This window comes from Gymnoscopelus braueri, assembly GCF_963280865.1.
Source record: "Gymnoscopelus braueri genome assembly, chromosome: 3".
NCBI lineage: Eukaryota > Metazoa > Chordata > Actinopteri > Myctophiformes > Myctophidae > Gymnoscopelus > Gymnoscopelus braueri.
Window position 1 is genome coordinate 55879630 of NC_137612.1, and position 11139 is coordinate 55890768.

Here is an 11139-nt window from a genome sequence, read left to right on the forward strand (position 1 = left end):
GGTCCCTTGAGGTGATGTATAAGGAACTGAAAGTCATCCGCTGTGAGGCCCAGCTCCAGGCCTTCATTGACTGCAAACTTTTCCACCGCATTCCACTGTCGCAGCGTAACGCGCTGTGGGCCTACGACGAACTGAAAAAGCATTGCTTTGGCACGGGCAGTACGTACATGGACCTGGATGTCCTGTGTGACAAGCTGAGCCAGAAGCAAGGAATGCTCCGCCATGTGACGGTGGATGCCATTTTACTCCTCAAGGAGCTTGGCGTGGGCTTACGTGATAAGCAGAAGGTGTGCCTAGGCCTGTCACAATTACTATTCACAATTAATTATTTGAGGGAATCACACATATTCTGCTTAACAATTGAATCATTAATCACAATTATTTGTGAGAAACTCTATCGTCAACTAATATTTCATGATTGTGACCCTAGGTGTTTCTGTGCACCCTCCACTCCTACGAGACAGGCATCGCCAGGTCCCTGTGCAGACTGATAAAGGGCGAGCAGTGGAAAATCCCCCTGAACGCCAGAGAGGTGCTGCATGCGGCCGCCGTGGAGCGCCGCAGGTCGAAAATGCAGGCTGTGAATACAGAGCAGACGAAAGGCCATGAAAATGGCAATTTGGATGGTAATCCTGTACCGGTCCTGCTGCCTCGCGACGAAACGATGACTTCGGGCAAAATAGACCCCGGCACTGATTGCGAGGACCCCGAGAGCCTCCCGCCAATAGAACTGGACGAAGACCAGGTGCGAGCGGCAGAGATGATCTGCGCAAACCCGGTGACAGTGATCAGTGGAAAGGGTGGGTGCGGGAAGACCACGGTGGTCAGCGAGCTGTTCAAAGCGGTCATCCACCACGAAGAGGAGGAGATCAAGAAGGCCTGTGCCGACTTTGAGAACGACACCGGTGGATCCCAGGGCGTCATCCACCGTGAAGAGGAGGAGATCAAGATGGCCTGTGCCGACTTAGAGAACGACACCGGCGGTTCCCAGGGCGGGGAGGAGCCTCAACTCTCCTCAGCCATCCGCTTCCAATCAGAAGGCGAGGTTCAGGCGGAGGAAGAGGGGAAGAAACGCATCCAGATATTGTTGACTGCCCCTACGGGTAGAGCTGCCTCCCTGCTGACCAAGAAGACTTGCCTGACTGCATACACTCTTCATCAGGTAGGATTTTACACCTACATTTGTATAGGATTATATCACTCAACCACATAAACTCTACACTAAGGCCCCCTCCTGATTTCGCTCTATGCTAAATATCTTTGCTGAAAATTACTGATCTACAAGCTCACCCTCTTAATATTCACTTAAAACTAGATGATGGAAACACAGTGATTTATGTTTTCACAATATTTGGATGGAAACCTTTTTATACATTTTGTTGACCTACTGTTACTGTATGAGCATCAATATTTATTTGTGATATCCGGTGGTCTCTTTTATGCTGCCTGAATGTGTTCTGCCAACACCTGCCCGTGTGATATTAAAGGAACAACATGACATGTTGGTCAACCCTCAAAGCTCCCGGGCCAGATGGGCTCAAGGGAAGAATGTTATATTATATTATTATTTACGCAGCTATTCCAGATGTTCCATAATGTCAGTTTTGTCCCCCAGGCCTGGAAAAGTTAGGGTTTACCTGGTGCCTAGAGCAGGTTACTGACTTTAAATATCTGGGAACAGTTATTGACAATAACCTCACCTTTCAGACAAGAGTGTTTGTGTTCTCACTCTTAACATCGTCTCTTGGTATGGGATCCTCAGTCAGAGATGGCTGAGAACAAGCTGATCAGGCCAGTGAGATAATTGGAGACAAAACAAATGCAACTTCAGGTTATTTACACCCACTTCATAACCAAAAAGGCTATTTCAGGTTTATAATGACTCTATCCACCCCTTCACTCATCATTTGAGCAATTACCATCAGACAGGAGGCTTGGGGTCCCTTTAACTAAAATAAAAAAAACTGTAAAAAGAGAATGGGTAAAATAATAAATTTGTGCCATCTGCTGTAGATATTTTAAATAAGAACACTTTAAATAACCCTCCTACCCAACCCCTACAGCCTAGCCGTAGAATACGACTCTCGTAGATGTATTTTATGATTCTGACATTTTCAATCTGCGAGAGTCGTAGGGAACATCCCCCATGGACAACTGGACTTTCAGCTCCTAGCCCATACCGTCTCCAAACATGTACAAATGCAAAACAAAAGGTGCTTACCCCCACGCCCCAAATGTTAACTAATTGTTCGGAGTTCTAGTGCAATGTAATAATCCATAGTTTTCAATAAAGAAGTGTTTTAATGCCGTCTGTGGCCGATTCTGTCGGAAATTCACAATGGGCGGTAGTGACGAAGTGCATCCGGAAATACAAAAGATTTAAACAGGAAGTAAACGAGCAGGGGAGAAGACAGACGCCATTAAAACACTTCTTCTTTGAAAAATATGGATTATTACATTGCACTAGCACTCCGAACAATGCGTTAACATTTGGGGCGTTGGGGTAAGCATTTTCTTTGCATTTGTACATGTTTGTAGACCGTACGGGCTAGGAGCTGAAAGTCCAGTTGTCCATGGGGGATGTTCCCTACGACTCTCGTAGATTGAAAATGTCAGAATCATAAAATACATCTACGAGAGTCGTATTCTACGGCTACCTACACAGCCCATGATCACTGTTGCTGTTGTTATGGGAATTCATGCCTTTTTATGAGTTTAGCATGTTATGCATTTTATATTGGTTGTATAATGTGTGCTGAGTGCCAAAGATACATTTCCATTTTGTGTCAAATGTAATGGACATTAATGTTTTCTTTATCTTTATCACACACTTCAAGGTGCTGTGTAGTTTCATGATGACGGAGAAACATGAGAACGGATGTCCCAAGAACTGGAGGTTCAAGTGGGTGCGTGTTCTGGTAGTGGACGAGGGCAGCCTGGTGTGTGTTCAGCTCCTCGACTCTGTTCTGACCCTGCTCACCCGCCACGCCCGGCTCATCAAGTTCATCCTCCTGGGTGAGGCCCACACATCCTCTTCTATTGCACTAGGCCTCCATATTCTGGCCATGTGAACATTTCCAAGACATTTCACTAAATGTGGCCTATTCTACAAATGCCTTCTTAATCAGTAGTTCTCACACCTTCAAGATTTTTTTTTTTTTTTTTTTTTTTAAATAGCAGATGAACAAGCTCACAGCACGGCACGACACAAAGTGACGTGCTGTGAGCTTGTTTATCCGTTCATAGCCAACGCAAAAATTTAAACTGACACGGATGCTTTCCCGGCTTTAATGGGTTAAATGCTAAGTCTATGGAGTTGAGTGACTCCACGCTTTTCCTTAGTTTTGCGACGCTCGATGGCAAAAAGTGTCATTTTTTGTTTTTGTTTCTAATAGCAGATCTACAAGCTCACAACGTGTTACGACACATTGCATTGTGAGCCTGTGCTTTTACCATTAGTCGTAGGACAAAGTATAGTGCTTAAGTGGCTAGTGGCATCATGCCTCACGTTAACCCCATCAGCATGCAGCATCAGCCCAATGTAAGTGATATTGTGTGAAGTGAAAGCTATATATTCTTGTAGTTATCATTGCTATAGAGTGTTTGTGCAGTACTAGGGGTCTCCCTGTCTCTTCAGCTCTTTGTACTTTTTTTCCTCTCCTGATTGGATGAAATTGGTAACTCAACTTGAAAATGTATTTTCTATTTAGGGAAAGGGCTGGAGACACGGGGAGACCCGTAGCACTGTCACTATTACTATCAGAATATAGAGCTATTAATCACAGATTTGAACAAATAATATCACTTGCTGCACCTTTTTATAACAATAACGTTGAACTACTTAAATCAATTCAGTTAATATAATAGCAGCTTTGTACATTACATAATAGAATTCACTAGAACCAAACCTTTATATTATCCTCAAACATTTGAAGTCTGCCTGGTCATCAATGTGGTAAAAGCCAAAGGCAACATTTCCCTTTATGTTCTAACCAGATGAACGTACATAATAATGCTTCTCTTCTCTGGTCATTATTTCTCGTCATTTCGCTCTCTAGTTTGTCTTGTCTTGAGTTTCTACCTGTCTTCATTCTGGGTTAGGCCCAGTTTAGTGCTTTGATGGGCAGTGGTGTAAAGTAACTAAGTACATTTACTCAAGTGCTGTACTTAAGTACAATTTTGAGGTATTTTTACTCAAATACATTTCCAATTTTCAGTACTTTTACTTCTACTCTACTACAACTTAGAGGAAAATATTGTACTTTTACTCCACTACAATTATTTGAAAACTTTAGTTACTAGTTACTTTTTTTTTTTAAACTTATTTTATGTGTATCATTATTACAAAACACATTAGCCACTTCAGCCCTATATACATTTTGGCCATTTGAAAATGGCCGATCTACAAGCCCACTTGTGAGCTTGTAGATCTGCTATTTTCAAATTATTTTTATACATTTTATACGTTTGGAAACTTGTGAAATGGGACATTCTGCATAAAGAGTACTTTCCACTTTTGGTTCTTCAAGTACATTTTGATGCCAATACTTTGGTACTTTTACTCAGGTACATTTTGAATTCCGGACTTTTACTTGTAACGGAGTATTTCTATATTGCAGTATTGATACTTTTACTTAAGTAAGAATTGTGAGTACTTTTTCCACCACTGTTGATGGGTGTTAAAATATGCATGTAGCCAGGTGGACAGAGTAGGGCTCAATACTGTCACCAGATGGCGCCAGTGTTCTTGTTGGGTTGCCTACAGGCCCAAGGGGAATTGGGAGAAAGGATGCAACTGGAAGTAGGAAGGCAGATGATGAGAGATTTTGTCTATCATGGCGTTTCATCACGTTGTTTTGGACAGATTCTGTGAGTGGTTGTTGTGAAGCTGTGAACTGTAAGCTGTGGTAATTGCTGGCACTTCTGAAGTTAGGCTGCTGAAATCAAATTGGTGATTTCCAGCTGATGTGTGCACTTGATTTGGCACACTACAGTTATTTATAAACTGCTTGTTCATATGCTGTGTTTAAAACAAATGGATGTTCTGCTTGTTCAGCCAAAGACACACACAGAGAAGCAGTTAAAAGCTGAGTTATTACTGCCCAGAATAAATAAACCACTATTTTTGTTTGTGTCCTATGCTCATATAACTTTGCCTGGTTACATATACGTTTTGTTTAATATTATATACATTCCATCTAACCACTCCATTCCATGGGCCACACTGACAACCAGTGGTGGAAAAAGTATTGACATTTTTTACTTAACTCATTGAGTGCCCAAATTATTATCTATTTCTGGCCATTATGATTTTTTCTTTTTTCTTTTTTCAAAGTAAAAAAAAGTGCTTAGGAAGCGAGATACAGCCTTTTTCAGTTATAAGTTAAACAAGGAGTGGATGGAGCTGCAAATCTTCAGATAATGATATATTGGGTTCTGAACAAAAACATTTTTTGTAATTATTTTTTTTCGTTTTTTTCTATTTTTTTTTAAAACATGTGAAACACGTTAATGGCACATTGCACCATAGCGGTAAAACACGTGAAACACGTTAATGGCACTCAATGAGTTAAGTAAAAGTATCAATACTGCAATGTAGAAATACTCTGTTACAAGCAAAAGTCCGAAATTCTAAATTGACTTGAGTAAAAGTACAAAGGTATTGTTATCAAAATGTACTTAAAGTACCAAAAGTAGAAAGTAGTCATTATGCAGAATGTCCCATTTCACAAGTTTTCAAATGTATGAAATGTACAAAAATCTCTTGAAAATAGCCAATCTACAAGCTCACATATATATATATATATATATATATATATATATATATATATATATATATATATATAAAATCTCTATGCTGCTGACAACATGCAAGACTAATTGCGTTGCTTGCAGGTGATGTCAGACAGCTGCCCAGCATCGAGCCTGGCAACACCCTGTGTGACCTGTTCCAAAGTCTGGAAGTGCCCCGCGCATGGGCCATCGAGATGAAGACCAACCACCGTGCCGAGTCGGAGCTCATTGTTAGAAACGCCGGACTGTAAATATCCTTCATCCATTATATTTTTTTCCCCCTATTAGGGCCTCTGTATCTGGTGCCTCATTTATCAACATTTTCATAAAACTATGTCTACATGTATGGAGTTGTGTTGTAGTGGAGTGTCAAGGGGTAGCCTTGCAAAGAAATAACTCAATTCTATTTCTCAAAATCCACGTACACTGGAGCAGGTTTAAAGAAAATGGGTTCATTACTTCTGTTTTGGAGACGTGTTGACGGCTTAAGCTTTTCTTAGAAGATCCATTGTACTTAATTAATAATCACAAATGGGGGGGACAGTCGGTAGCGCTGTCGCCTCACAGCTAGAAGGTCCTGGGTTTGATTCCCGCCGGGGACGCTGTGGGCGCTGGGGGCGTGTCTTCTCCTCCGCGTCATCAGTGCCCATACCCTAGGTGGGGTTGGTGAAAGGGCCTACTCTGTGTGGAGTTTGCATGTTCTCCCCGTGTCTCCTAGGGTAGTTAATACCCTCACAAAAACATGTAGTAATCCTGGTCGCTATACCCCCTCCCCCATGACAGCCGGGGCGCCTGATGGAGGGGAAGGGAACTGGTTGGAATAACGTGTTCCTTCCACGCGCTACCTCCTACCGGGGAAACTCCCCCCTGTCAGGTGACTTTGACTCAGCCATTGTAGGACATTCACCCTCAGTTGTTTTAACCAATCCTGTATGTCTTTGTCCTTGTCCAACAAATAAATCACTAAACCTCTCTCTCTCTAATATATACTCATGAATAATGTTGAGGAGCTCATATGTCAGTGGTGTTTCAATGAGGCTCTCTGTTCCGTTGTGAAGGGGCAGTTTTTTTTTTTTTTACTTAGTACTATTATAGTCTTTTTGTCTGTTTTGAAACATGTTTTAAATAGACAATATTTTGCAAATGACCATCTCCATGAATTACAGAATTGCAGACATGGGGATGAAAAGAACCTACTGGCAGCTGGAGTTTGATGCTATAGTGGATCTGAAGGGTCAGCAGATGGCATCTGCTGACAAAAGGTTTATCCATATACGTCTACCGACAACTAACCAGGGATCAGCCGATGGTGGGTACTCATTATTTTTAAATAATAGCAAAATCTGTTGGATTTCATTGAAATGCATTTTGGAGGAAAAAGTGTGTTCTGTTTTATCAGAATAAAATGTATCCAAAACACACTGTACGACTTTTAAAGTGGTCGGGGGCTCATCTGATCGTTATGTCTTTCACACTACACACGTCTCTTTCTTGAAATTGGCTGTTATATATTGTTGTAGTTTTCACATACGATTGATCGCCGACAAGGGATCACACACTGCAAGAGTTCACTAGGATGAACCCGATGCATACATTTGTTATTATTCCAATTCATTTTAACCGATGTCTCACGAAAACATGCAAGGCTCCCGTGATATTTGCGTGAGACCGAGACAGAACGCTATTGATTGACATTAAATAATTCTCTCTCTCTCTCTCTCTCTCTCTGAAACAAACCAGTCAAGTGCGCGATGCAATTCGGAAGCAGTGTTGCCATGTCCACTTATTATAAGCGACTTTGGGCTTGTTTTTCTGTAAAGTTGCTTGAAAGTGTAGCTGCTTATTTGGCCTTGTTTCCTAATGTTGTTTAAACCAGTGGTTCTCAAACATTTTCATGGCAAGGACCCCTAAATTAATATTTGTCTGCAGACCCCCCCCCCCCCTTCTGAAAATATGTTGTGCCATAGACCCCCATACAAGATGTATGTGGATTTGGAAAATATTCCACAATTCACAAGATTTTTTCCGATCTACAACGTGAGCTTGTAGATCGGCTATTTTCAAATATCCAATGTATTTGTATATAGGTATAAAGTGCTCATGTGGCCTAGTCGCTGTTGTTGGGCTTGTTTTCATAGACCTTGTTGCTTATTTCTCTCGCTCACTCTCTCATTCTGTTTTATAATGTTTAACTTAATACAGGACTGGACGGTAATATTGCGGTACTATGCAGGGGACTTTTTGTTGCGGTCAGGTCCAGCGACCCTCCCCTAGCCGCGGTGGATCGCCTCGGAGAGTGATCGCAACCCCATTCATACTGTATGATACTGTATGATGTCCAGTCGGCGACAGAGCCAAATATCAAACCTGCTAGATATCTAGAAATGCTCAGGAAGGCATCGCCGAGCGCTATCCTCTCGCAGAGCCTTTCACACACAGCAAGCAATATCTTGCCGATCAAAGCCCGATCTGCGTCAGATCAGGGGGCTTTGTCGGCGATCGCCAAAAAAGGTCCCCGACAGCATAATTGGACCTACAGTGTGTACTAGCCCTTAGATGGTTAACACAGATGCTGACTCTAAAGAAGCTTATGATGGACAATTACATGATAGATTACAAGTACTGTAGCGTACACTAAAAGTACATGATGTTTGTTTTTAGACTTACAGACTGCTGTCAAATTACTGATAGACTCTGCTCCTGGGTTGAAGGATGACAACACCTCACAGTTCATTGCTTTCAAAAGGTAAAGAAATCAATAAAGCATTGAAAATGAAAAGCAACATTTAACGACATGCATTCATTATTAGCCTATATTTTATTTTCACAGGTCGGATGTTGAACTGATCAATGAACTTTGTTGTAAGAAATACAATAACCATACAACCAGGTAAGTGACTAGATATGCTCATACCTTCTTTTACCTTTTAATTAATAGGCTGTAGTGTATGGTGTATGCCCAACCAACCAAAACAACAGCTTAGGTTTTTGATGATGCTGCTGCCACTACTGTACCTCAGTCTCACCGAAAGGCTGTTGCTATATTTGCATACTGTGATACAGTGGTTCTTGGGTGGGTTCTGGGGATCCCCAGCATAATTTGTTAATATAGCTTCACATTGTTTTAACCACTTTATCCGTATTTTGTATGTTGGCTATTAAAAAGAATAGATGCACGTGCTGCGAGCTTACATCTGCTATTTTGGAACATCTTTTAAAAATCTTAGTGGACATTTTTGAACAAATCTTCTCTTCTGGGGGTCCCTGGCACAAAACATTTTCAGATAGGGGTCTGCAGCCAAATACATATCAATTTGACATGAAAAAGATTGAGAACGACTGCTGTAATACAGTGTAGATACTATAGCATGTGTTATTGTCATAGCTCTATTTTGAATACAATATAAATCTCTATGAATAGACCATTGTGGTCAGATTGAGGTCCCAAGTTTTAGAAATAGCTTAAATGATATATAAGCTTTTGTTAAAATATAAATTCATTGTTGCAAAATAATAATAATATTTTTACTGATAATTTTACTGTTTGACTGTACCGTGTTATGTTTTATTCATCATAGTAAACATTTGTTTTGAAAAACATGTTTATAAATAATTTTCTATGTCCTCTTCTGTGATCACTTCTCCTTGCTTGCAGAGATCACAAGAACCAGCTGTGTTTTCAAACTGGAGACAAGGTGTGCTGCACAAAGAGCACATACACCAATCAAGACAAACCGCGCCTCTATAATGGAGAGGTGTTTGTCATCAAGAAGGTCTGACTTGTGTAACTTTCCTCTTCTACCCCAGATTTGAACCTACTTTCCTGCGCAAGTGCTGACATTGTTACCATTGAGCTAATAGAGCCTGCGTGCTGCTCAGGAGATAAATTAAACCTTGATCATCCAGTCAAAATTCTTGTCAAATCCTGTGTCTAGGTGAGACATGACCTTTGACACAATCTAAATGTCTCAATAGAAGAGCAAGGAGACTAAATACAACCACCCCAATTGTAGAAGTGATGTATTAACATACTCTACCATACAGATTGTATAAATTAGGCCTATATTGTATTAACATACTCTACCATACAGATTGGACAAAATTATATTTAATTAATAATTTAAAAAGCGACATAGTGTCGCTTTAATATTATGAAATATGCCGATTGTTTGTTGACTGTGTCTGGTCATTTAGGCCAGGATGGAACAAAACAAATGCATTTCAACCATACCTGTATTTCTTTGGCAGGATGAGACAATAGATGAAGATGAAGGCTCTTCCAGGATGAGGCACTGCAGGTATCTCACCCTGGATGATGGTGATGGGCGGGTGATAACAGAGGACTTCAGGGAACTGCAGAGAGAGTGCAGACTGCAGCATGCCTGGGCCAGAACCATCCATACTTTCCAGGTATCCTCACAATTTCAATTCAATTCAAAGGGCTTTATTGGCATGAGAAAACATACGTTTACATTGCCAAAGCAGAAAGCACAATATAACAATACAGAAATACAATCAAAACAAAAAATATGTACATTTGAAAGTCAGAATCTTCAATAGATCAATTTCTATGTACCAAGATCACTGGGTGCAGGTATAGTGCAGGAATATACACAATGATTAGTCTTTAGGGTGGTTGTGTTCCGTTTGATATCCTTCTCCTATCACAGCAACTCACGAATCTTGCTGCTGTGTTTGCACATTGTTGTACTTCGCCTAGCAGATACCTCACACCACTCCTATTGTCCCGATTGTCTCGGCCAGGCCGGAGACTATGTTTCTGCTTCTGTCCGTCCATCAGTAAGTCAGTCATTCTGTGAGCAGCTAATCTCCGGCACCGTTGGACCAATCGGTTTGAAACTTTGCACGCATACTCCTAGTAGGACAAGGAAGAACCTCTGCCCCAAATCTTTCAAATCTGCGCTATAATAGGGCACTTAATATTTTGGCTTGAACTGTAGGTCGTACAGTCAACAGTCTTTTCCCCTGGATTCCTTAGATGATGACGCAACTTGCTTTTTTTCCCAAACACACTTTTTGCTGCTACTCCTAGCGATTTTGTTAAACAAACTCGCACACATATGTACATATTATCTCTGTGGTAATGTGATCACGGTGTATCTGTCAGGTTTTTAGCTTCCATTCCAACTGGCTATGACTGCTTTCCAAAACGCCTGGGTAGGCAACCTGACCGGACGGACACCTGTACTCAGAGCAACTCTCTTTTCTAGTTAAAACTAATTTGCCATTATTCTATATGCTGCTGCGCTTTTCACTTTGAGCACTTAGAGCACTTCATGAGCATGAACAAAGACAATAACAACATTTATGGTCTTCCTTATATAA